This window comes from Lissotriton helveticus, chromosome 7, assembly GCF_964261635.1.
Source record: "Lissotriton helveticus chromosome 7, aLisHel1.1, whole genome shotgun sequence".
In the NCBI taxonomy this organism is placed as follows: Eukaryota; Metazoa; Chordata; class Amphibia; order Caudata; family Salamandridae; genus Lissotriton; species Lissotriton helveticus.
The window spans coordinates 1,490,343,108-1,490,366,694 of record NC_136068.1 but is presented as its reverse complement, the minus strand read 5'-3'; the positions used below and the strand labels follow the sequence as shown (position 1 = coordinate 1,490,366,694).

Sequence of the window (23,587 nt, the reverse complement as noted above, 5' to 3'; positions counted from 1 at the left end):
GGGATTGTCAATCCTGTGTTTTCGTTCAGGGTGAAAGCGTGCAGATGTCACTTTTGTTGCCCCGGGCAATTTGTTGCAGCTACATCCATGCCTCAAACCCGCTCCCGCCCTCCGTCGCCTAACCAGGTCTTAGTAATGGTTTCACTAGGGGTAATATGAAGGAAACACGCGTCAAATACATGTCCATTCGCTTATTTTAAATGAGGTGGCACCACCTGCAGGCGTAAGACCGTAACTACATTTATGCAAGGAAAAGGAAGCGGTCAGCTGTTTGATTATAAGCAGTCTGTCCAAATATCATTAATTTCACACTCGGAGCTGGCGTGGGCTGCTGCTTGCATATGGGTTGGTAAATGGGTATCCAGGACGAGCTCGTGCCTTGTAAGGAGGATGCTTAGAGCCTTTGATAAGGTATTTCTCGCCTTGGTGATGGTTTCCTGTACAATATCTAAAACAATCTGTACATCTCGATCTAATTCCATGTAAGCAAAGTAACATATTTGCATAGATTGAATTTTCTGTTTCTGGCCCTCTGAGCACACTAGACACCATCCTGTTATACCGCTACACTTCGATTACTACACCCCGATCAGAGAGGTGATGTCTACTCCGTGCGTTGGGTTTCTCCACTCACAAAACTCGTCTTATCGTCTCAATGAAAGTTTTTTTTTTAAATACACTCAATTCGATGACTCGTAAAGTATGTAATTAGATTTATTTGTTTAAAAAAGAAGTGACAAAACGTTGGCAGTAAGAAGGCACACGGACATAAAATGCACGGGTTGCTGCTGCCCCATACGAGAAGGGTGGCCTTCATGTATCCCAGCTTGTTCTGCCAGTTGTATTAGGCAGCTGAGACACGCACGCCTCACCTTTCCCTCCAAAAAGCACCCGCGTGCTGGCGGTTGAAGCCCGTGGTTGCCTGAAAGTCCCCCTCGTTTGCTGGGCCAGTTTACAGTTATGAAGATGGAAAGGAAGGGGGTGGATGAGATGAACCCGTTTAAAAGTATCTGTAAACATACGAGGTGAGCACTAAACATGGGAGGCCTGCCAGATTGCCTAGTATCTTCCTGACTCTAATCCCAAAAATAAACACAACTACCTACTCCACGCCTGCCTACCTAACCCACAATGGTCACCAATGCCTGATCATCTCAGGAAACGCACACAATTGTTATAGACCGAGAAAACTATTATATATGCTTTTTTGATTCGGCATTGGGACAGATGAGATTATGGATGAACATAGGATGCAAATTACATCGTGCCCATCTCTCCCACAAAGACACTCAATCATTTGCTCAAACGTATGCCCCGTTCAGACCTGAAAGGGAATGACCTTGCTTGTGCTAGCGAAAAATGCAGCCTCCACCGATTATTGGGCAGTGTCTGAGCACAGAAATGAAATGGAGAAAAATAGGAAAGCAAAGCAAATTAAAATACAGTCTCCTAAAAAAAGCAACATTGAATCCACCTATTTAAAAGTCTGCTTCCTGCATCTCATGTTTCTACGATAACAAACACAAGGAGAGGAAGTATCCCAGAGTGCAGAGAGTGAGGAATGGTGTCTGCGGTGCAAGGCAGCTTTGGCTGCAGAGGTCCATGTAGTTAAAGGTTTGCGGAAGGTCCTGATGTAAGTGGTTGGCCTTGCCAATGTGGGGCTCTACAGCGAGCTTGCGGCAGCGTCTCAGCTGATGCGTGGCAGGGCTTCTAGTGTCCACAGTGTGACTTTCACCATGAACCTCCAGCACTGATGAAGCGTCCCAACAAATGCTCTCCAGGGATCAAGTTAAGAATAAATTGTTGAAGTTGGCGCCATCCATAGAGGAAGCACATCATGGTGCAAATATGGGCAACATATTCCCGGGGGGTGGTGGGGGGTTACTACCACACACTCTGCCTCATTACATCTCATTCTACCAGGACACGCTTGTGGTCTGTAGAACAGAGAACTAGCCGAACCATCTGAAGTCTTAGTAGCCAAGAAGGTCCAATGTTTTCCATCTCAAGAAAGTTGGCAAAAGCAGTTAGTTCCGAATAGAAGAAACACTGGGAGCAGAGGAAGTGTGGGTTTGAGCCCTCAGCACCTGCCGTCACTCTATTCTTCACCGTGTGAAAAACGTAAAAGTCCTGAAATGACAAAAAGGGGAAGAAAAAGAAAACTGAAGTTAGCAAACTGTTGACCACGCAACTACAACTTCCACTGGCTGTGAACAGTTTACATTTCCCCAGCAAAGTTCTGCAAAGTCCTTCGTTTGAGAACTTTGTGAAGTCTGCAGGAGTTGTGCAACTCTGCCAGATTGTCAAATAGCCAACAAAACCAATTTTTGGAAGATAATTCTCCCATAAAAGTAGCTTTTGTGGGGGAGTTTTGTGCCATAAATGCAGCATTTTGTCAGAGTTTACACTACTGTTTTATTCAAAATGTTGAGGTTTTGTATAGATCACAAAGTACCATAAGTTGTATAAAAGTTCCTGAAGTGAGTTGCAGCAAAATCACACAACTATACACACACACACAGATTTCTGAAAATGCATATATTTTTGTAAAACATCACCCATAGATGAATTCCACTAAATATTTCCAGACTAACACAAGTTATCACGTTTCTTCTCGAATGCTAGTATTTCATTAGGGTTCCGAGAACTTACAGTAAAATAATGCAGAACTGCGGCCAGGACTTACAGATCGCATCCGTAGAGCTCTGAAATGTTGGCATGAAAATCTGTTTTTTTCCAAACAAAAGTGCATTTCCAAGTCAATCCTTCCCAGGAGCAGAAACTGCTTTCTGGCACCACTACCATATTAATGGAGGGCCCAAACCTCCTCTTCGGGTCCTGCTGAAGACACCGAAAAAACATCAGTTTCAGCTTTTTCTGAAATACGACTGTTCTCCGTGATTTTGGCGTAAACTCAAAAGAGCTAATTTCTGGTTTGATGGCCTGAGCATGAACTTTCCTACTTCAGAAGACTTGTGTATATTACTCATTCAGCAATAGTCTTTACGTAAAAACTGATAAGTAAACATATTCAAACTGGGTTTGAGACATGACGATAGATGTGGGGTTAATAAAGATACTGTGTGTACCTTCCGACGTTTTAATATACTGTACTGCATAGTGTTATGTTACAGATTCTGCAAATTTGTTTGGTTAGGTAGGAGTTCAAACAAACTTCTAAAATAATATTTTTGCTGTTTCGATGAACAAATGGTTTTGTCAGAAATCCTCACGCATTTTTGGTAAGGCTCTGAAGACTGCCAAGAGCATTATTTTGAGGGTCTGGTCCTTATGAAGAGTTGGTCAATAAAGTGGGGTGCTGATAATGGGCCTGGTATTATCACTACCTGATGTTATGGCAAACTCATTTAGTAAATGAATTAGGTAGTGAAGATTAGTGCACAGCCTGAGATTCGGTCGTTTTTCAATAGTTCGCTTTTTTAGTTTGAAAGTCCCGGGTGCCACCTGGGTGACGTCTCCTGTCCTGGACGCCTATGTCATACTCCAAAAGAAGTGCTTCTAATTATCATTAGTTGCATCCCCTAGGTGCACACCTGTATCTCCTAGATGTTTAATCAAGGATTTCTTTCACAAAAAAGTGTTATGCTGTTTCTTAATTTGATTGAATTCTCTTTATTCCATTGTCATCATTGTTTTTACGAAATTATTTTCATTTCATGTTTTTATGCTCGTATCATTGTTTGCAACTGACATCATCATGGCTTTATCCAATGCATTTCGGGCATTGTATGCCCTTCACCAGGGAGCATGTGCTATATAAATAAATAACAAAAATGTATTCACTAATACAGTAAGCGTCTATCATGGTCAACTTATAGACTGTAAAGCTCACTCCATGCGTGTTGACATGCTAGCAGTGCTCAAATTGTGGTGCTCAGTGTTCTAATAGTGAGTGCTAGTGTACTATTGGGAACAAAGTAAAAAACGGGCAGTGTGAAAAAAACGGGCGAGGGACTTGCATGTCTGTATAGTAGCGTATTGGCGCTCAAGTATCAAGTATTCCACAAAAAGCTAAAGGAAAAATCGGGTCGTAAATAACATGAAGCTAATGGTAATGTCACGAATATTAAATGGATCCCCAAGGATCGCGTGAGAACTTACAGTTTATGGAGACGTGCAGCGTCTTCTCCTTCATTCGACTCGGCTACCGTGGTGCGCTTGGTTCCTTGTGTTTGTTTTGGTTGCTTCCGGATACTTAACCAAGAAGCAATTCAATTGGTGAATGTGCCGGTCATGTGACCACGAAAATGGAACCATGGAAATGAATGAGAGACTTGCGAGTCTCGAGTCTGTTAAAATATGAAGAAGTTTAAATGCTATATATTATATGAATGAATAGGGTGACACGTGTTATGTATTTGAAAGAATGTGTGACATATGAAAATGAACATAATCATGAACATAATTCAAAAATACAAGATACAAAATAAATTGCATGGTTAGGGAACATTAGGCCATAGACATGGCATCAATAAAACAGAATACAGGAATGAATTAGCGGCATCAAATGAATTGCCATGTCACATTAAAGATAGCACGCAAATTCTATGCGATCATTTAACCCAAAAAGTTTGCTAGAGTTCATAGTATAAATCCAACTATTTTCTCTTTGGAGGAGATGTTTATTGTTGTCCAGTCCTTCTTTTCTGGTGACGTTTCGAGGATGAGAAATTTTAATTGGGACACGTTGTAGTGTGCTTCCGAGAAGTGGAGTGCAACTGAAGATTTCTGATTATGGGTTCTTATGTTAGATTTATGTTCATTAATCCTGGTCTTAATTTTTCTCTCAGTCTTACCGATATACACTTTGCCACACAGGCATTTTAACATATAGGTTACGTTGGGGGTATCGCACGTCGCATTGACTTGCAGTTTAATGTTGTGTCCCTTCATGGGATGAGTTATGGTGGATCCTCTTAAAATGTTATTGCAGTTCCCACAATGTGAGCATGGTCTGGTCCCTCTGTAGGTTATTGGTATGGGTGTTTGGGATTTAAGGAGTTCACCTAGATTCGCCTCTTGTGAATGCAAAAATAGGAAGATTGTCAAAGATGGCGACAACAAGTCCCAATTAAAATTTCTCATCCTCGAAACTGTCATCCATTTAATATTCGTGACATTACCATTACCTTCATGTTATTTACGACCCGATTTTTCCTTTAGCTTTTCGTGGAATACTTGATACTTGAGTGCCAATACGCTACTATACAGACATGTAAGTCCCTCGCCTGTTTTTTTCACACTGCCCGTTTTTTACTTTGTTCACAATAGTACACTAGCACTCACTATTAGAACACTGAGCACCACAATTTGAGCACTGGTAGCATGTTCAATACGCATGGAGTGAGCTTTACAGTCTATAAGTTGACCATGATAGACGCTTACTGTATTAGTGAATACATTTTTGTTATTTATTTATATAGCACATGCTCCCTGATGAAAGGCATACAATGCCCGAAATGCATTGGATAAAGCCATGATGTCAGTTGCAAACAATGATACGAACATAAAAACATGAAATGAAAATAATTTCATAAAAACAATGATGACAATGGAATAAAGAGAATTCAATCAAATTAAGAAACAGCATAACATTTTTTTGTGAAAGAAATCCTTGATTAAACATCTAGGAGATACAGGTGTGCTCCTAGGGGATGCAACTAATGATCATTATAAGCACTTCTTTTGAACTCATTTAGTACCCATTCCAGGTATGAGGCGCAAAACCGGGTGTAACATCTTGCCTGGTATTACCAAGTCCTTTACACCATATATATATATCCCAAATGTCCTGGCCTTTTTCCTCTTACACCCTTTACCTGATGTCAGCAGGTAGGACTTGTGGCTGGTAAAGCAGTTGGTAATGGAGAGTATGGTATTACCAGTAGTACCACCCAGTACTACCACACTTGGTAACATTTGTAATGGTGCCAAAAAGGTATCATCACTGAAAGTAATACCTCTAAGCACTACTTGTAATGAGGGCTCTGGTAACACTTGCAGTCATGAAGAGGCTTGTTATCACTGAAAAGTATGTGAAAATACTACTCTGCACTATTGGTAATGATGGACTTGACAGGATGATATAGAATTCACAACATCGCTCATTGTATTTTAGAGGTGTTCTCAGGTGGCCTTAGAAAACAATCAAACACTGAAAGGAGTTTCTAACACGTAGCTCACGGTAACTGGAATCATTTTTATTTATTTATTTGTGTGATTTGTAGAGCGCCCAAATCACCCCCATTGGGGTATCTCCGCGCTGTGACTGCTAATCGCCCGACCAGGGGAGAGATTCAGAACAGTGAAGTTTTCTGAAGGCCAAGAAGTTGGTACATAGGCGCAACTGGATGGGGAGTTGGTTCCAGTAGCCCGGGCCAGATGGGAGAAGGCTTTGCCGCCCATGCGGGCTAATTAAAAAAGTGCAGGATGTGGAGGAGAGCTAGGTGACTCGATTGCAGGGGCCTGGACAGTGTGTATCTGACCAGATTTTCTGTCAGATAGCTTGGGCCCATGCGGTTTAGGGATTTGTACACCATACAACAAACTTAAAACATAATTCTTTTTTTTACTGGAAGCCATTGAAGTTTTCAAAGTAGCAGGATAGATGCGGTTCTAGGGGGGCATTGCTCACCAAACAATGCAATGTTTTGCACTATTTGTAGTTTTTTAAGGGGCATTTCTTTTGCAGTAATCAGCAGGGCATTGCAATAATCCAGGAGGCTGATGATCAAAGCCTGGATTAGGGTTTTACAAGTGGCTAGTGGCAGGAGAGGGAAAACCCTTCGGTGGAGGCAGAGTGTGTGAAAGCATGTCCCGGCTGTAATATTCACGTGATATTCAAATGTTAATTTCTTGTCTAATCGCACTCCTAGATTTCTCACCACCTGCTTAGGGAAAGAGGCTAATCCTAATTCCCCAGGCCGCCAGCTGGGGACCATCTCACTGTTGCTTATCTGAACAACATATTTTCAGATTTTTCAGTATTCAGTTGAAGGAAGTTTTCTCTCATCCAATGCGCAATGGGTTTCATCCCTTCTGAGAAGGTGGATTGAATGTTCTGGTCGGTGTTATCAAAGGAGAGGAGAAGTCGCGTGTCATCGGCGTAAGAGATGGGAATGAAGCCCAATTCCCTCAGTAGCCCGGTCAAGGGGGTAACATAGATGTTAAGTAATGTAGGGCTCAAGCAAGAGCCCTGCAGAACCCCCTTGGTCACTATGGTGATCTGTGAGCAAAAAGAACCGAGATTGATGGTTTGGGTTCTATTGGTTAAGAAGTTGGTCAACCATTTCAAGGCTATACCCTGAATACCTATGTCCTCAAGACGTTTGAGCAGGATCTGGTGGGAGATGGTATCGAAAGCGGCAGACAGGTCAAGCAGCACCAAAAGTACTGCCCGACCATTGTCCGCTAGCATTTGGATGTTATCAATGACTTCCACTAGTGTCGATTCAGTGCTGTGCTTAGGTCAACATCTGGATTGTGAGTGGTCAAGACGATTAGAGGATTCGACAAACTCGGATATGTGTTGGTTTATGTGCTTTTCTAATAGTTTGCTGTGTAATGGGAGCAGAGAGATGGGACGATAATTTGATACGTCTTCCAGAGCGGCATTAGGGTTTTTCCCAATGGGGATGATCTGAGCAGCTTTCCACTCAAGGGGGAGGCTGCCTTCCTCCATGGAACTATTAAGGATTGAGCAGCAAGTGTTTTAGATAGCATAGCAGTGGTCTTAGCAGGTATGGGGTCAAGTGGAGACCATGATTTGACAGTTCTTAAGAGAACATCTACTTTAATAGTCGTAAGAGTTTGAAAGATTTCTAGAGTTAAGGCGTCAGGTGTGATTAAGGGAGGATCTATGCTAGAACCTGACTGGGGATGGGTGGCTGAGGTAATCTTTTGGTATATGTTTTCTATTTTCTGAGAGAGATGCTTTGCAATGTTGTCACAGAGAGTTTGAGAAGGGGCGTTTTCAGTGTTACATGCCCTTGGATTGGTAAACGATTTTAATACCTGGAACAGTGTGCGCAGGGAATTTTCTGCCTTTTCGATTTGGAGTGCGATGTGTAATTTCCGTGCATATTTCAAGTTTTTGTGGTATGTTGCTAGTCGGTTGTAATTTCAGTGGGGCTAGGCGGTGAATAGTGGATAGCAACTATTTGTTAAGGAAGATAGACGTTCCTCTGTGCTGTCAAATTCAGAGTACTGGGGGGTGTGAAAGCTTGATGGAAGTTTGTGGGTGTAATTTTATGCCATTGTCTGTGTTTCCTAGCGGGATTTGTTTTAGGGACTGTATTTCCTTTTTGGCCGCTGATTAGAAAGTCGATCAAAGAATGATCTGACCAGGTCAGGGGACTGGTAGCTCCATAGGTTATGTTGGGGGAGTTAGTTAGAATTAGGTCTAACGTGTGTCCAGCCAGGTGGGGGGGATCATTGTTTATTTTAGTTAGTTCAAGCGTGGCTAGGTCTGTCAATAATGCTGAAGCTTCTTTGTTTGCAGGAATTTCACCGTGCACATTGAAATCTCCCAATATTAGGAAATTCTTAGTAGAGATAACATGGGGGAGATAAGCTCCATTAGTTGAGAGGAAAAATTGGAAAGGGGTCCTGAAGGTCGGTATACCAGAGCTCCTTTCCAGCTGAGTTGAGGGTGTAGGTTAGCTCTAAAGATTAGGAGCTCCATGGTGTTGCTGCATTGTTGGTCAATAATGGAGATTTTAATAGGGTCTTTGTATATGATAGCTAATCCTCCTCCTACTTTATGGGGTCTATCCAGTCTTTGAATGAGGTAGCCCTCAGGAAGCGCGACAGCGATGTCGGGATTGGAGTGAGGCTAGGTCCAGGTTTCAGTCAGAAACCTGATATGAGGGAGAGTGGAGAATAACAGATCCCAGATGTTTATTGAATGTTTGGTTAGGGATCGGACGTTAGCCAGAAAGCAATTCCAGCCTCTGTTATTTTGATGGGCGTGTTGCAGGGGATCTTTCTTTTCGCTGGTAACCTGGGATGGCCTGATATCTGTCGGACGAGGTTGCAATGATTACATTGGCTAGGGGCTCTGCAGGCACTGCACTTTGAAATCTGCAGGTCCTACAAGAGAAAGGCCCTTCTGAAATTATTGAAGGGGTGCAGGCTCTGCTGGCTATTATATTAGAGAGATACCCATCTCTGATTCGTACTAACTCTTGGCTTGAGTATTTCTGAGGGATGGTTGTCTTATTAGCCCGATCTAAACTTAAACTGGCAGGGGTTCTGGCTCCTGGTGACGTCCAGGCACAGACGGGCTTGACTTAGGCGCACCAGCAGCTCGCCCGCTGGGCAACGTGCCCTGCATCCGTTTTTATGGAGGCAGCTGAAATGCTAACCTCCCCAATCTAGTGTCAGCCGGAAGTATACTCTACGTAACTTCCGGTAGGTGTCCGCTACCTCCACACAAACGGAACGATCCGTGGTGGACCAGGGAGGCACCCTACAGAGAGCAAAGGAGCAGTGTGTGCAGGTAGAATGTGAAGTGCTCTACCGTGTAAATGAATTTTATAAGATAAAAGGCGCTTTAGCTTCTAAAGTTATATACAATTCAATTACAAATTCAATATCAATTAGTGAGTCCTTTACCAGGCGCTCCTTGCGCTACAAAATAAGGTTTACTGATGAGAATTCACTCTCCTGGGTGGCCTTCTGCGCGTCGAGCCCTGCATCCATTTTTATGGAGGCAGCTGAACTTCTAACCTCCCCAATCTGGCGCCCGACGGAAGTATACTCTAGTTAACTTCCAGTAGGTGTCCGCTCACTCCACACAAGGGAGGGAGTGTAGTTGGTACCTCCTAAGCCAGACTAAGGACAACTAACGACAAGAGCCGGGCCTTTAGCATAATTTTCACTCTTTTGAAAAAATCAATACCGCAGGGGGTCAGTAATAGAGGTGCATTCCAAGATAATCTCTCAGAAATGAGTAATAGCATTGGCCATCTGTGTTTCACCTATCATGCCAGCAAGATATTTCTCATTTTACGCACATTTTTCACCTACAACTTTTGGATGCTTTTAGCCAGTTTAATGTCTAGGGAAATAAATATAGCAAACATTCCAGATTTTTTTTTTATTAGTCAGCCGGAATGCGCAGTGGGTGTGGTTTAAATGACAACTCTCTCTGACTGGATGGGAGTAAGAAGCCAGGAGGCTAGGTTGCTCCTCTGTGCAGCTTGCCTGTATCCCATAGTTGCGCGAGTGTGGCGGGAGTCGACATTTTCATTTACACCAATAGCACAAACTCTCCCAAATGCGAGAATGATTGCATTCACCATTGGGTTAATACACAGTCCATGCATTTGTAATTGATACACTGTTGCAAGTAGTGATGCTCGTGGTTCACCAGCTCTGGTATTACTTTGCACGATAACTTCATTCACACCTATACGTTTGTCATGCACATTATAAGTGGTTATGGCTTCTCTACACATGGTTCCTGCCATTTGAGGGCCTGGCTGGATAGATTGGAGGGAGAGGTTTTGATACTTGGCCTCTGGGAAGCCAGAATATTGCTCCACTAAAAATTAAGATCTGCATTCCATGGCCGCATGGCACTCAGGACTGAAATTTAAGAGAGACATATATAGTTCAAGGGGAAACCCTCTGACCCACCCCCAACTTCAAAGGCACCCTGCAGAATAACTAGTAGATCCTATACTTCAGCAGGGCGGGATACACTAGTGGGGATGTGGGACCGGAGATACTGGAACTGCATGGTGCACACTGCAAGAGGAATGTGCGCAAGGAGAATTGCTGTCATTGGAAGGAACCATGCACCCTTCCTGTATAGTGGCTGGCCTGGGCGGACTACCTGCTGCTGTGTGGCACCCTGGCGTGTGCACTCCAAGGGCTTCTTGGCTTGCCCCCCGTTTTCTCTCAGGGACATCAACGACTTTTCCAGAAGGACCCACACCATCTACCTGTGACACCTGGAGAGCGGTGCCCTCTTAAGTGCCTGCATCGTCTTCTGGATTCCCACTGGTAGCGCGGTGTGAATGTGTGAACTAACTTTTGTACCTAGAGACCGTATTGCCTGGTGCGGAGCCCCAAAAACCCTGCCAGCACCTCAGGAGTGTGACCCCTGCAATGCAAGGTCTCGATACGCATAATCATCTTGTTGGTGGCGAGCAGATACAATTGTTGCAAGACCCCATGCAACTCGCTTTGTTTATCGTGCTACATCTCTCTAAGGCGACTTGCTAACTGCATGAACATTGCGTGTGGGCTCCGATTCACAGGCTGAAACTCTCAGAGGTGGGGTTGTACCCGTAGCAGTGCCTCATTCTACCTCCTGTGACACAGCTGAACTTGCGTCTGTGTTTGACCGGAATTGTCTGGTGCAACTCACCTCGACGTGCACACGACATTGTGCCTCATTTCCAGGAGAAGATCACATCGACAAATGAATGGCAGCCTATGAGGTGGCTTTATAGGTACACAGCGCCCCGAAGAGGGCTGGGGGGAGGTAGTTTATGGCAGTAGATGCCCCCTGTTGGGAGGGACACCCTCCTTACACTGGATGAGGGGACCAGAACGACTATTACCATCAGCCTGCTTCTGCTACACATACCCTGGGTGAACTTCCCGATTAGTGTCCAAACCTCCATTCGTCTGCCGCCTAATTAGCCCTGTTACTTACCCATACCTTCTTGCCCGGGACCCTAAGTGGGCTCCCAACACTTCGTTATTGTTAAGCCCCCGGGTGGCCGAGTCCCGGAGGCAATCCCAAATTATATAGCAGGGGCCCCTACAGCCCCGGGGACCGCCACCTCCCCGGGGCTCTCATTTTTTAAAAAGATATATGTCTGTGGGGGGGGGCTCGAGCCCCCCCCCCACACCCCAGGGACCAACCCCCCCCCCCCCCCCCCCCCGGGGCTTTGCCAATTAAATGTTCAGTTCCTTAGCACGTGTCAAATTAAATTCATACAGTAAATGACAGAAATAGCAATAGTGTGTAAGCGCAAATGTATACACATTTCATAGTAGTGTCTTCATTCTTTATTCTTGTATTGTAGACTCTTCATATGCAGTTTTGTATGCCAGATCAACAGCCAACACATGTTTCGTCACCTCAGTGTATATGTACATGCGACTTTTTCAAAGCTTCACTGTCTTCAATAGAGCTTATTGTCATATGGTGATAATACCAACCCACACGATTCACAGGCGTGGGGAAAATATATAAATAGGTAGATCCAATTTGACGACGCTTCCTCTTCCGTGTATGGTCAATTCACGTAGTGATCTCCTGTGCTGTGTATGAAACTCCAATGCCGTCTCCTCACAGGAGAGGGCAGAACAAATGTGCCGGCTCCCGCCGCAGCACACGAGGGTGCTGGCGAGTAGGGAAGCCTGGGGTGGGCTCCCTGAGTGGCTCTCCAACGAGCCTGGCATGCGGGTGCCTGGGTGGGATCTGGCCCACAGAGAAGCAGCCGGCGTGGCCGGGGTTGGGCTCCCTGCGCTGCTCGTAACTCACCTGAAGATAAGTGGTCCGGGTGAGGCTGAGCCCCCAACGAGGGGCTAATGCAGTGCAGGGCCGCCATCACGGGCAGTGCGACTCTCCCCGGAGTAGCAATAGAGCTGCTCATCTAAAATGCACGAGATGGGGGAAGAGCGCCCCTTAATGCTTTGCAGAGCCTGGACAGGCCTGCAAGAAAACATGCCAATTTTTCACATGTGGTGGTCCCAGGAGGACGGGGTCACTGCCAGGTGTGTACAAAGATGCAGGGGGAGCTGCAGGAGCAACGCAGTCTCCCCCAGCACGAAGATGTGAAGTCCCTCCTTAAGTCTCTGGGGGACGTGAAAGAAACAACCCCTCAAGGGCTTAGCCATGCTTCAACAGCATCCTATGGCTGTAACTTTTGTTCTTCAGCTAGGGGTGTGTTAGGGACTGCAGCTAGGTGTGAAGGGCTGAACTGGGGATGTCTGGAGAAGATCATCCCCTGGAGGTGAAGGGGTGCAATTGAACTTCACTTATGACTTCACATGTGTAATGTGAAGTCATAAGCAAAGTGGGGTTATGTGGCTGGTCATTCCTGCTAGGGTGTCTGGCTGTATAAGCTTAATCCTGTGATGGTCAGTATGAGATGCTCAGTCAGGGTTATGCGTCACGAGGGCAGGTGTGCCCATTTTTAATGCTTGTTGAGATAATGGAGTGGGTCGCCACTGGGATGGAGCCAGTGGGCATGGCCCTCACTCCAGGTTATGTTCAACCCACTGCATTAGGGGGACAAGATGATGTGCATACATGGGAGTGGTGGTACTAGACCCCCCCCCCCGCGGAAGGGGTGGAAATGTTATTCAATGTCATGAAGTACTTCCAACAACTTATCTATATTTGTATATTGTTGCATTGTATTGAGTAGTGTGTGTTTAATAAATGTACTCTTCCTTTTATTAGGCAAAGTACAGACTGTACAGAGTGTAATTTCTGCGTTCTGGTAAATGGTGATTACTAGCCCACACCACCTCCCTTGAGTAAGCCTTAGACTGCTCTGCAATGCTACCCTCTGAGAGTCAAGCGCTATAATGGGGTGTTTGGTTCCCAGGGAAGGACAAATGTAGTCCTGTTATTTGTGCAGGCCTCACAGATACTGCAATATATATATATATTTGAGGTATTTGCCTAATGAGATGCAGAAATAAGGCAGTGCATGTTCACAGGACTGTTGCTTTTACCCACTGGGGTTGTACATTATTTTTGAATAAACGGCCTCTTGGCAAAGCTTACTTAAGCAACACTACGTGCTACTACAAGAACCAGAAGCCTGTGGAAGCGGCAACGCCCACTGGAGGAGGGTCGAGGATATAATTAGCAGCACTCTTAAAGCCTGTTTTCCTGACTGAATGTCGCTGCAGCATTTCATTAAAAAGAGTGCAACTAACCTGTACCTGGTGGCTCTTCTATGGGGGTGACTTGTGTTTTGTGGATTAATAGCGGCTGACCCAGCCGCGGAAGAAGCCCCACTGCTGTTGCGGACCCGTGGTGTCTTCAAACATGATATATATATATATATTTTTTTTTTTTTTTCACTGAAAAACCATAGGTTTCACACATGTTATAGTTAGCTGGACATTTCACTCATACAAAACCAATGAAATACCCCCGTTATAGTTGACTATAACTCGAGCGCCCGCAATGCACTGCTGACGACGTCACATATTACATCACTCATGATATGGTCAGTGACATCACTGATAACATCACTGATGACATTGATGGAGCGAGGTGGTGGCAAATGAAAAATGTTGTGTACCCCTCGTAAAGTTAATGTCCCATAACGTTAATATTTACTAATTGCATGTTTTGCGAAATTAACCAACCATCGAGTAAAATGCACACATTATTTTTACTATTGCACATGGGGAAAAGTTAACTTTGCTTGCATGTTGCAATAAACCCAGCTAATATGTATTGTTATTGTCTTGTACTAATGTGCAGCTTAATTGTAAACAAAAGCAATTTAATGTGCTTATTCTACACGTTTCTGTATGGTGGAGAGGTCAAAAATGTAAGTATAAAATAAATTTATGTGGCTTATTTGCTAGGTAACAACTAACTGGGAAACATTAGTTAGGTGGGAGATAAACAGAATGGGTTTAAATTCAATAATTAACATAAATCTGTGTTTGTTTTTACGATAGTTCCAAAAGTGGCCTCTGAGGCCTATGCAAAAGATGGCTGCTTGGGTAAACTGCGAGCAAGAGCTGAACTGCGCAGGCGCGCCAAAATCTGCAAGTCAGAGTGAACTGACTGTGCTCGAGGAGGTTCAAGGCTATCATGGCTCGGAACCTAGGATGGGTGCCAAGCGTGGACGATGTAATGCTTAGAGCCTGGGAGAGTTTATGCATGTTTCAAATGCAAGGAAGCGCCTAGGCCACGGACTGATTTAAACAAAGACCCTTTCTCTTTTCGCTGACACGTTGTGAAAATGATGCTGTAATAGTGAAGAGATGTTCACCCACCCGATTTTGTCCAATAGGAGACCAAATAAGTGATAGTAGTTACAATTTAGATAGATTAAGTTAGGGAAATAGGGTATAAAAACCCCTGGTTTTAGCTAGAAGGGGTCCCCTTTTCAATTTCTATCGGAGATGCTGCCCGATTGCTGACAGATTCCTGGGTGTAAGAATCTAATGACTTTTTACTTGTTTGCTTTACAGGATTGAAGGATAGGATGAGGGTGCTAGTTAGGGATGTTAGGAGAGAATGAATTTGGAACTATCTGCTCTTTGCTAATCTTTAACTGACTTCTAAAATAAAGCGATTTCCTTGAGCTCTAAATAAAATGATCATTTTGAAATAAAGTTTAAGATTTTACTGAATAAAGATTTACTACTGCCTAAATGTCAGACATGATAAAGATTTGCTTTGAATAAAAATTAGATAAATGAAGAAGTAAGAGCTGGTCTTTGGATTCTTCCTACGCCTAATTTTCATTCTAGTAGATCCATTGCCACTATGGTGGTGTGTCTGAATAATTTAAGTCTGAATAAAACCATGGAAAATGTTTAAATCTGCAGGTGTAAATAACAAATAGTTAAATAGGTTTAGACGCTCCACCAAAATGTTACCGCGTTTCTCCTTTACGATTCACCTGAGCCTTGAAGCCAAGTGTAAGTGAACAGGGTAAATGAGCAGTATTATGGGCCCCACTGATGCATGATGTGTGTGTTTTTAAGGTTTCAGGGTAATGGTGAGTGTTGATTAGAAATGATTTCTGGAGCCGCGCTGTAGCAACATCATCCATTGAATGTGTGTCTTTCTGAAAAATAAATATGTTTTATATATTTATATCTAAAGGTCGATGGAAGAATAAATGTGTAAATAAGTGTCTAAATGGACTTTTTTTGTAAAAATGATTGTATAACTGACTTATTAAGTGTATCTTAGTGAATACATGGGTTAGCGAGTAATGTCTAATTATGTAAATATCTGTATCAGTGTCTCACTTTGTGTATAAGTGGCTGCATGGGTTGGTGACAGGGTAAATGCGCAGTGTTATGGGCCCCACTGATCCATGATTTGTGTGTTTTTAAGGTTTCAGGGTAATGGTGAGTGTTGATTAGAAATGATTTCTGGAGCCGCGCTGTAGCAGTATTAACTTGGTAGCAGAGTAGTGGTTACTAAGGAAATTAGCTAGGGTTATGGTAAAGTACTATATAGAGTTTGATGTACAGAATTATGACTAACATCTGTTGAGTTTGTATTATGTTACATGTAGTTCTGGAAAGGCTTCATAGAGTAGGGTGAAGCCAGTGCCTCTGTCTGCAGGCAGAGGAAGTGTTGCTAGGTAAAGTCGCACAGTGAATTAGTCAGTTTCAAAAAAGGAGCATTGCCGAATACTGCGGTGGTATCGTCACATATCACTGTTTAGGGACCTTAGGTGTGAAAGGATAAATGTATAGTGAGGACAGTCTATGAAATTTCAGCCTTCAAGTATAGGGATCATTCCGTGCTTCCCGACTAAAACTTACTGCTGGGAGAGTAATAGGTCCTAACCCGAGCTTGATTGAAGGGTAAAGGGAGTGACGTCTCCCTTTTGCTAACAAAAGAGGAACTCTGTGGTGGGTTAGTGGACGCGCTGCCTACTGGTAACACAGAGTTCATGTACATATGAATAGGGTTTTCCGTATGAATGTGTGTAAATGATATTGCAATATGCGTTCAATTGTAACTCTGGGACTGTCTCTAAGGAGGTGAAAAAGATCTCTATATGTGCTTTCCTGGAGAAGCGAGATCGTTATTGCCTGATAGAAGGGTAAAGCCAGTAGTGTTGCTTTATCGGCGAGTCTAAAAATTCTGAGGAAATAAGCGTTGTCTACTCCGGTTACAGAATACTTGAGCGATTGAAAATTCTATCACTTTATTAGCGAAACAGATTAGTGGATTTGTTTTGTGTAAGTTACTAACTGATTTTGTAAAATATCTTGTAAATAAGGCTTCTTGAAAAAACCCTGTAAGGGAGGGGTCAGTCGGCGCTGCAGAAGCCGGAGCGCTGATGACGTCAAAAGTGTCGCGCTGGGATTGGTCCGTGTGACCAAGACAGAGTAGGAGTTGATTGGTTCATCACAGAAAGCAGCAAAGGCTATTGGTTAAGCACTATAGTGACGTATCGTGTTCTAACTGGTGCATTAGTGCGAACCGCGCTGTGATAGGTTGGTGTTACGGAATCAACAACAGAAATAGCTCGCGATCTTTTGAAAGCAGGAAACTTTACCGAAAATGTCATACTACTATTATGATGATGACCGAAGAAATCTTCATGGTTTAAAAAGCTGAAAAACATGTTCGTAAAAGACAAAGAGGTAGTTACGAGAGAGGGAAAAATACTTCCTTCACCGAAAACGCCTGCTTCCTGTGTGTGGTTGGAAAATTGGGTACATTATACCAAGGATGATGGTGTGTTAGCTTTTCCGGAAGGAGGATCATTTGATTTGGCTATTCTGAGAAATTTGAGAGACAAAATGATGAAACTTGAACCGAGACCCAGACCAACTCAATTTGAGGCGTTAGTTGAGTGGGAAGATGAGATGCATTAAATGGAAAGTGAAAGGTTGAGTAGGCATCTTAGACCGAGAGGTAGAGGCAGAGATTTGTGGGGAGAAACACATGAGACTAGAATACGAAGATGGAGGGATGGAAGTATGTGCGATGGCATGCATCCCATCAGATTGGTTGAAGAATATGAGGGACGAAAAAGTACAGAAAAGAAAAAAAGAAAAAAAAATACAGAATTGGGAAATCAAAGCTATGGTGAAAGCGAATCAGAGGATGCTGTTTTAGAAGAAATATTAAATAGGAGACCACCCCCATATCAACCAAGTTCTTTATGGACTACCCCCAAATGCCCCAATGGCAGAAGAAAGAGTTAATGAAATCGCCAAGACAAATTTTAGAGATTTTCCTGAAAGAGTAGAAACAAGATATGTCCCGAGTACGCCGATAGGAGAAGCTAGAATTACAGGAACTCCTGTACAAAGTAATGATTCACACAGAATTGTGTTAAGCGCGGAAAGACGAAGTAATGAACAGCCAAATAGGTCTGATTATGAGCGTCCTGCACATGAATTGATTCAAAACCTTACTAAGAATATGGAAGCTGTAACTGTGCCAGTAACCATAGGACCGGTAATACCAGTATTTGAAGATCAGAAATTAAAAGAGCCGAGACTAACCATTCCATTACAACAAAGTTTACAGAGAGCAAAAGAGAGTACTTGTCCTGATTTATCAGAAATAAGGCAGAATATAAGCATAAATCCACCAGAGTTAACTTTTAATCAAAATTTGTTATGTGGATACCCAACAGGAGCAGAATCTGACTCTGCTACTCCAGAGAAAAGTGCAGATAAAAGAGATTTAACGCAGACACCCATGGGACCATCAGAAAAAGAATTGAGTGAATGGATAAAATCATTAAAATTAAAAGAGCAGGAATTAAAAGTGTTGGATGAATCTAAATTAAAAGTAGAAATGGAAGAATTAATAATTGGAACAATTGGGACAGACAGATTGAAAACTTATCAGGATGATGAGCTCATGTTTTTATGTAAAAGTATAACATGGAGAGCAAAGACAATGTACAATCAATTGGAAGAAGTGGCAAGTGAATGTGGAATAGACTTTTCCAAAATAAAGTAATTGCAGAAATCTTAGAGTAGATTTTGCAGAAAGAGACATTGAAAATATGAACACTGCAGGAAGACAAGCGCAGATAAAAGATTTGATTGTGTTATTGCGCAAATGGGGTGATGTAGGCAAATGGAAAGTCAAGTGTGCAAAGAAGAAGGAAGAAAATAGTGATAAGTCTACTTTAGCTTTTCCCATTAGAGAGAAGGAAAAAGTGGCAACTACATTCCCTATGACAGAAATTCCTGGAGGAAGATATGTACATGTGCCCTGGAGCAGACAAGATATATTGTCATTTACGAATGATTTCCCCAGATTGAGAGAGAAACCAGTAGAATGGTATCGACAAGTTGATAGATTTGTAAAGGTGTCAAAGGTACTATGGATTGATTTAGATGGATTATTTGACATAGTGGTACCAACAGATTTATGGACAGAATGTAAAATATCTGTGGATTGGCCAAGGGAGGAATATCCCAGAGATGAGAAAACTGGAGCTCCCTCACCAGACGTGATGAGGAAATATGAGCAAGTGATAGTATGGTTGAAGAACAAAATACCTCCAAAAGAAACTGATTGGGCAAAGATAGACAGAACAACGCAGGAGCCGAAAGAAACTGTGCATTCATTTTACGAAAGGTTGTTATTAGTCTTTAAACAGTACAGTGGTTATGAGGAATTAAATGAGAAAGACATGAGTCACTTTGTTTATAGATTTGTATATGGATTAAGACCAGAAATTTCAGACATGATTAGACATAGCATGATGGATTGGCAGTCGAGTTCAGTAGATAAGGTTCTGAGACAAGCAAAATATTGAGGAGATTGATGCAAAACAAAAGAAGCTGAAAGAGAAAGCCGTGTGGGCACAAGTATAAGTAGCCAAACAACAAGTAGCACAGATGGAGAATAAGAATGCAGGGAATCAAGGTGGGATTAAATGTAAACGTAAATTAGTGGGGAATATTGATGAATTGAAAAAGAAAATGCCACGTTTCAACTGCAGCCAGATAGGGCATTGGAAACAAGAGTGCAAATGTCCGCCTAGAGTTAATGGGGAACATACATCATTGAATCCGCAGGTGCAGTTTGAGGTAAATCAGCAGCAACCGCAGCAACAGCAGATAGCAAATCAGCAAAGTCAGGTGCCACAACCGCCACTGCCATACAGTGGGAATCAGCAGAGATACAGTGCAGAGACAGGATTCAGCGGTGGTGAGCAGGTAAAAAGACCGCAAAGAGTAAATGCGTGTCCTCAATATTGGTTGCAAGAAGAGAATGGCAGTGAGCCGGATGAAAGTTTCTGACGGTGCCTGAGGGAGGAAGAAGTGTGTGTGCTTGGAGCCACTCTTGAGGTAGATCAGTCAGGTCCATTTGTGAGCGGAAAGGTGAATGATGTGGAAATAACTTTTCTAGTGGACACTGGTGCTACCCGTTCTACTGTTAGATCAGTGGAAATTCAAAATCTTCCTCTCTCTGGTGAGACAATCCAGGTTGTAGGTGTAGCTAACAGACAAATAAATACTCCTTTGACAAAACCAGTTGAAATAGAAATTGGGACGTATAAAGATATGCATCGGTTTGTGGTGTGCGATAGCAGTCCGGTTAATTTGTTAGGCAGGGATATATTGTGTAAAATGAACTGTGCCATATACTGTTCACCAGATGGCATAGAATTACAGACTCCAGACGAAGATAGTTTGTATAAACTGACAATGCTCATGATTGAGGCAGAACAAGACAAACTGTTTCCTGTTTTTGATACAGCGAAAATTTCTGTTGAACTGAAAGAGGCAGTGAAAGAAAGTGTGTGGGATTTCACTGGAAAGGATATAGGTTTGATGAAAGGAGCTGATCCTGTGAAAGTTTCCATAAAAGAAGGTGCAAGTTATCCGAATATACCGCAGTATAAAATGACTGCCGAAGTAATTGAAGGAATTACTCCAGTGATTGACAAAATGATTGAGCATGGAATTCCAAGAGGAATTGAGAGTAGTCCTTGTAATTCGCCAATTATGGGATTGAAGAAGCCAAACGGAACATTTAGAATTGTACAGGACCTGAGAAAAGTCAATAAAATTGTTGTCCCATGTTGTCCAATTGTCCCGAATCCAGCAGTGATTTTGTACCAAATACCTCATGATGCAGAATGGTACACAGTGACTGATTTGTGCAATGCGTTCTTTACTGTTCCATTGCATCCAGAAAGCCAACCATTTTTTGCGTTTCGGTTCCAAAAATCGTATCCTAGCATGGTGTAGAATTCCACAAGGGTACACTGAGAGTCCATCGATTTTTAATCAGCTACTAAAGAAATCTTTGGAAAATGTGAGCATGCCTGGAGAATCTGTGTTAGTACAGCATATTGATGATCTTTTGGTTGCATCAAAAACAAAGGATGCCTGTGTAACTGATACAGTGGCATTATTGAATCATTTGGCGGAGGAGGGACATAAAGTGTCTCCATCAAAATTGCAGTTTTGCCGGAAAGAAGTACAGTATTTAGGCCACAAGATTGCAAAGGGAATCAGACAGATCACAATTGAAAGGATTAAAATGATACAAGGAATGCAGCCCCCCAAGACTCAAAGACAGGTAAGAATGTTCCTAGGAATGGTGGGTTATTGCAGACAGTGGATAAGTGGATTCTCATTGATTGCAAAACCATTACAGAGACTGACAAAGGCAGATATCAGAGACCCTATTGTTTTGACCAAAACAGAGATGGAGGCATTTGAACAGCTAAAAACTAAATTGTGTAAAGCACCAGCTTTGGGAATGCCTGATTATGAAAAAGAATTTGAACTGTACTGCAGTGAGCGAGAAGGATGTGCTCCGTTAGTATTCATTCAGAGGCATGGAAGAATGAGTAAACCGATTGCGTATTCCTCAGCTGTTTTGGACCCTGTTGCAAAGGCTTTGCCAGGTTGTCTGAAAGCAGTAGCAGCAACCAGTGTAAGTCTGGAACAAAGTGAAGGAATTGTGATGGGATTTCCTGTGAGAGTCTATGTACCTCATTCAGTGGAGATTCTCCTCACAAGAGCAAAAACTCAGTACATGACTAACAGCAGAATGACACGTTACGAGAAAATAATTTTGGGAGCTGAGAATGTGACAATTGCAAGATGTGTGAATGTCAACCCATCGACACTGTTACCTGATGCAGTAGAGGCAGAAGTGAAAGGTGAGCTTGATCACGAGTGTTTGGATGTTCTGGAATATTGCACAAAGCCACGTCCAGACATTAAAGATGAACCTTTGTCATGTTTGTGGATGGATCATGCTTGAGAACAGAGAGTGGTGTTCTAAGTGCTGCATATGCTGTTTGTACAGTGGCAGAAGTGCTGGAAGCATCTTGTCTGAAAGGAATTCATTCTGCTCAAATAGCAGAGTTAAATGCTTTGATACGAGCATGTGAATTGGGAAAAGAGGTGAAAGTAACCATAGTGACTGATAGTCAATATGGTTATGGAGTTGTTCATGATTGTGGACAGCTTTGGTCCCAAAGAGGTTATCTGACCTCTGCAGGAACACCCATTCGGAATGCAGAGTTTGTAAAGACATTGATTGATGTGATACAGCTGCCTGAAAAATTGGCTGTGGTAAAATGTTCTGCCCACAAGAAAGGTGAGGATTATATCACCACAGGAAACAGTTATGCTGATGCAATTGCAAAGCATTGCTCCAAAAATCAAATTTCAATCAATCGACAGAAAACTGAAGAACATGTTCCAAGTCCTTTAATGATAACCACTGTAGTGGAAACTTGGCAGGAAGTGAAGCAGATGCAGGAAGAGGCAGGAACAGAGGAAAAAGATATTTGGTTAAAATCAGATTGTAGACAAAGGGAGGAAGATGAAATTTGGGTTTACAAAGATGAAAGACCAGTAATGCCTGATAGCACGATTTCAGATATGACCCGAATGTACCATGGTCAAGCACATATTGGCAGAGACGATATGATTCGTCTCTTTAGGCAGACTTGGTATAATCCTAAATTCAGAATGATTGCTGAAAGTTTGTGTCAGAGATGCTTAGTCTGCCAGCAATTTAATCCAAACAGAAAAACTGTTGTAAGTTTGGGAACCATAGGACGGGAGGGTGGCCCATTTACAAGTGTTCAGATGGATTTTGTTGAATTACCTCCATGCAAGAGACTCAGATATGTTCTTGTGATAATCTGTTTGTTCTCTCGATGGGTAGAAGCTTTCCGCACGAGAAAGAATGATGGAATAACTGTTGCTAAACTGTTCTTGCGTGAGATAATACCACGTTTCGGGTTCCCGGTCATGATTGAGTCGGACAGAGGCCCGCATTTTCAAAATGAGTTAATGCAGATGATTTGTGAAGCTCTGGACATTCGCCAGAAGCTACATTGTGCATATAGACCTGAGGCTTCAGGAGTAGTTGAACAGGTGAATGGAACGATTAAAAATAGAATTGCAAAGATGTGTTTGGCAACAGGAATGAAGTGGCCAGATGCTTTACCACTTGTGTTAATGACATTAAGAAGCATACCTGACAGAAAAACTGGATTAAGTCCTCATGAGATCTTGATGGGAAGGGCGATGAGGCAGGCTTATGTACCAGTTAACAAATTGCTAACCATAAATAATGACATCATTCTGGATTACTGCAAGAATCTATCTGATGTAGTAACTTCTGTGCTCCACCAGGTGGGAACTGAATCAAATACCAAAGAGAAAATTCCAGCTCATGATCTAGTCCCTGGGGACTGGGTACGAGTGAAAGTTCATCGCAGAAGGAATTGTTTGGTACCCAGGTGGCAAAGACCACGTCAAGTGATCTTGGTCAGTACTACTGCAGTGAAGTGTGCTGGACTGAAAAGGTGGGTTCATGCTAGTCACACCATCCGTGTGCCTGAACCTGAATACCCATACGACG

The 23,587-nt window shown here is 42.8% G+C and overlaps 1 protein-coding gene across 1 annotated transcript in view; it reads right to left on the bottom strand.

The window, feature by feature from the left end:
* Positions 1-696: 696 nt before the first annotated feature.
* The window catches only part of TMEM238 (transmembrane protein 238), a 41,141-nt gene continuing 18,250 nt past the window's right edge, over positions 697-23,587 (bottom strand). The window contains exon 2 of the mRNA XM_078654926.1: positions 697-2,130. The gene's annotated coding sequence lies outside the window, so the exon portion shown is untranslated. The remainder of the gene's footprint in view (positions 2,131-23,587) is intronic.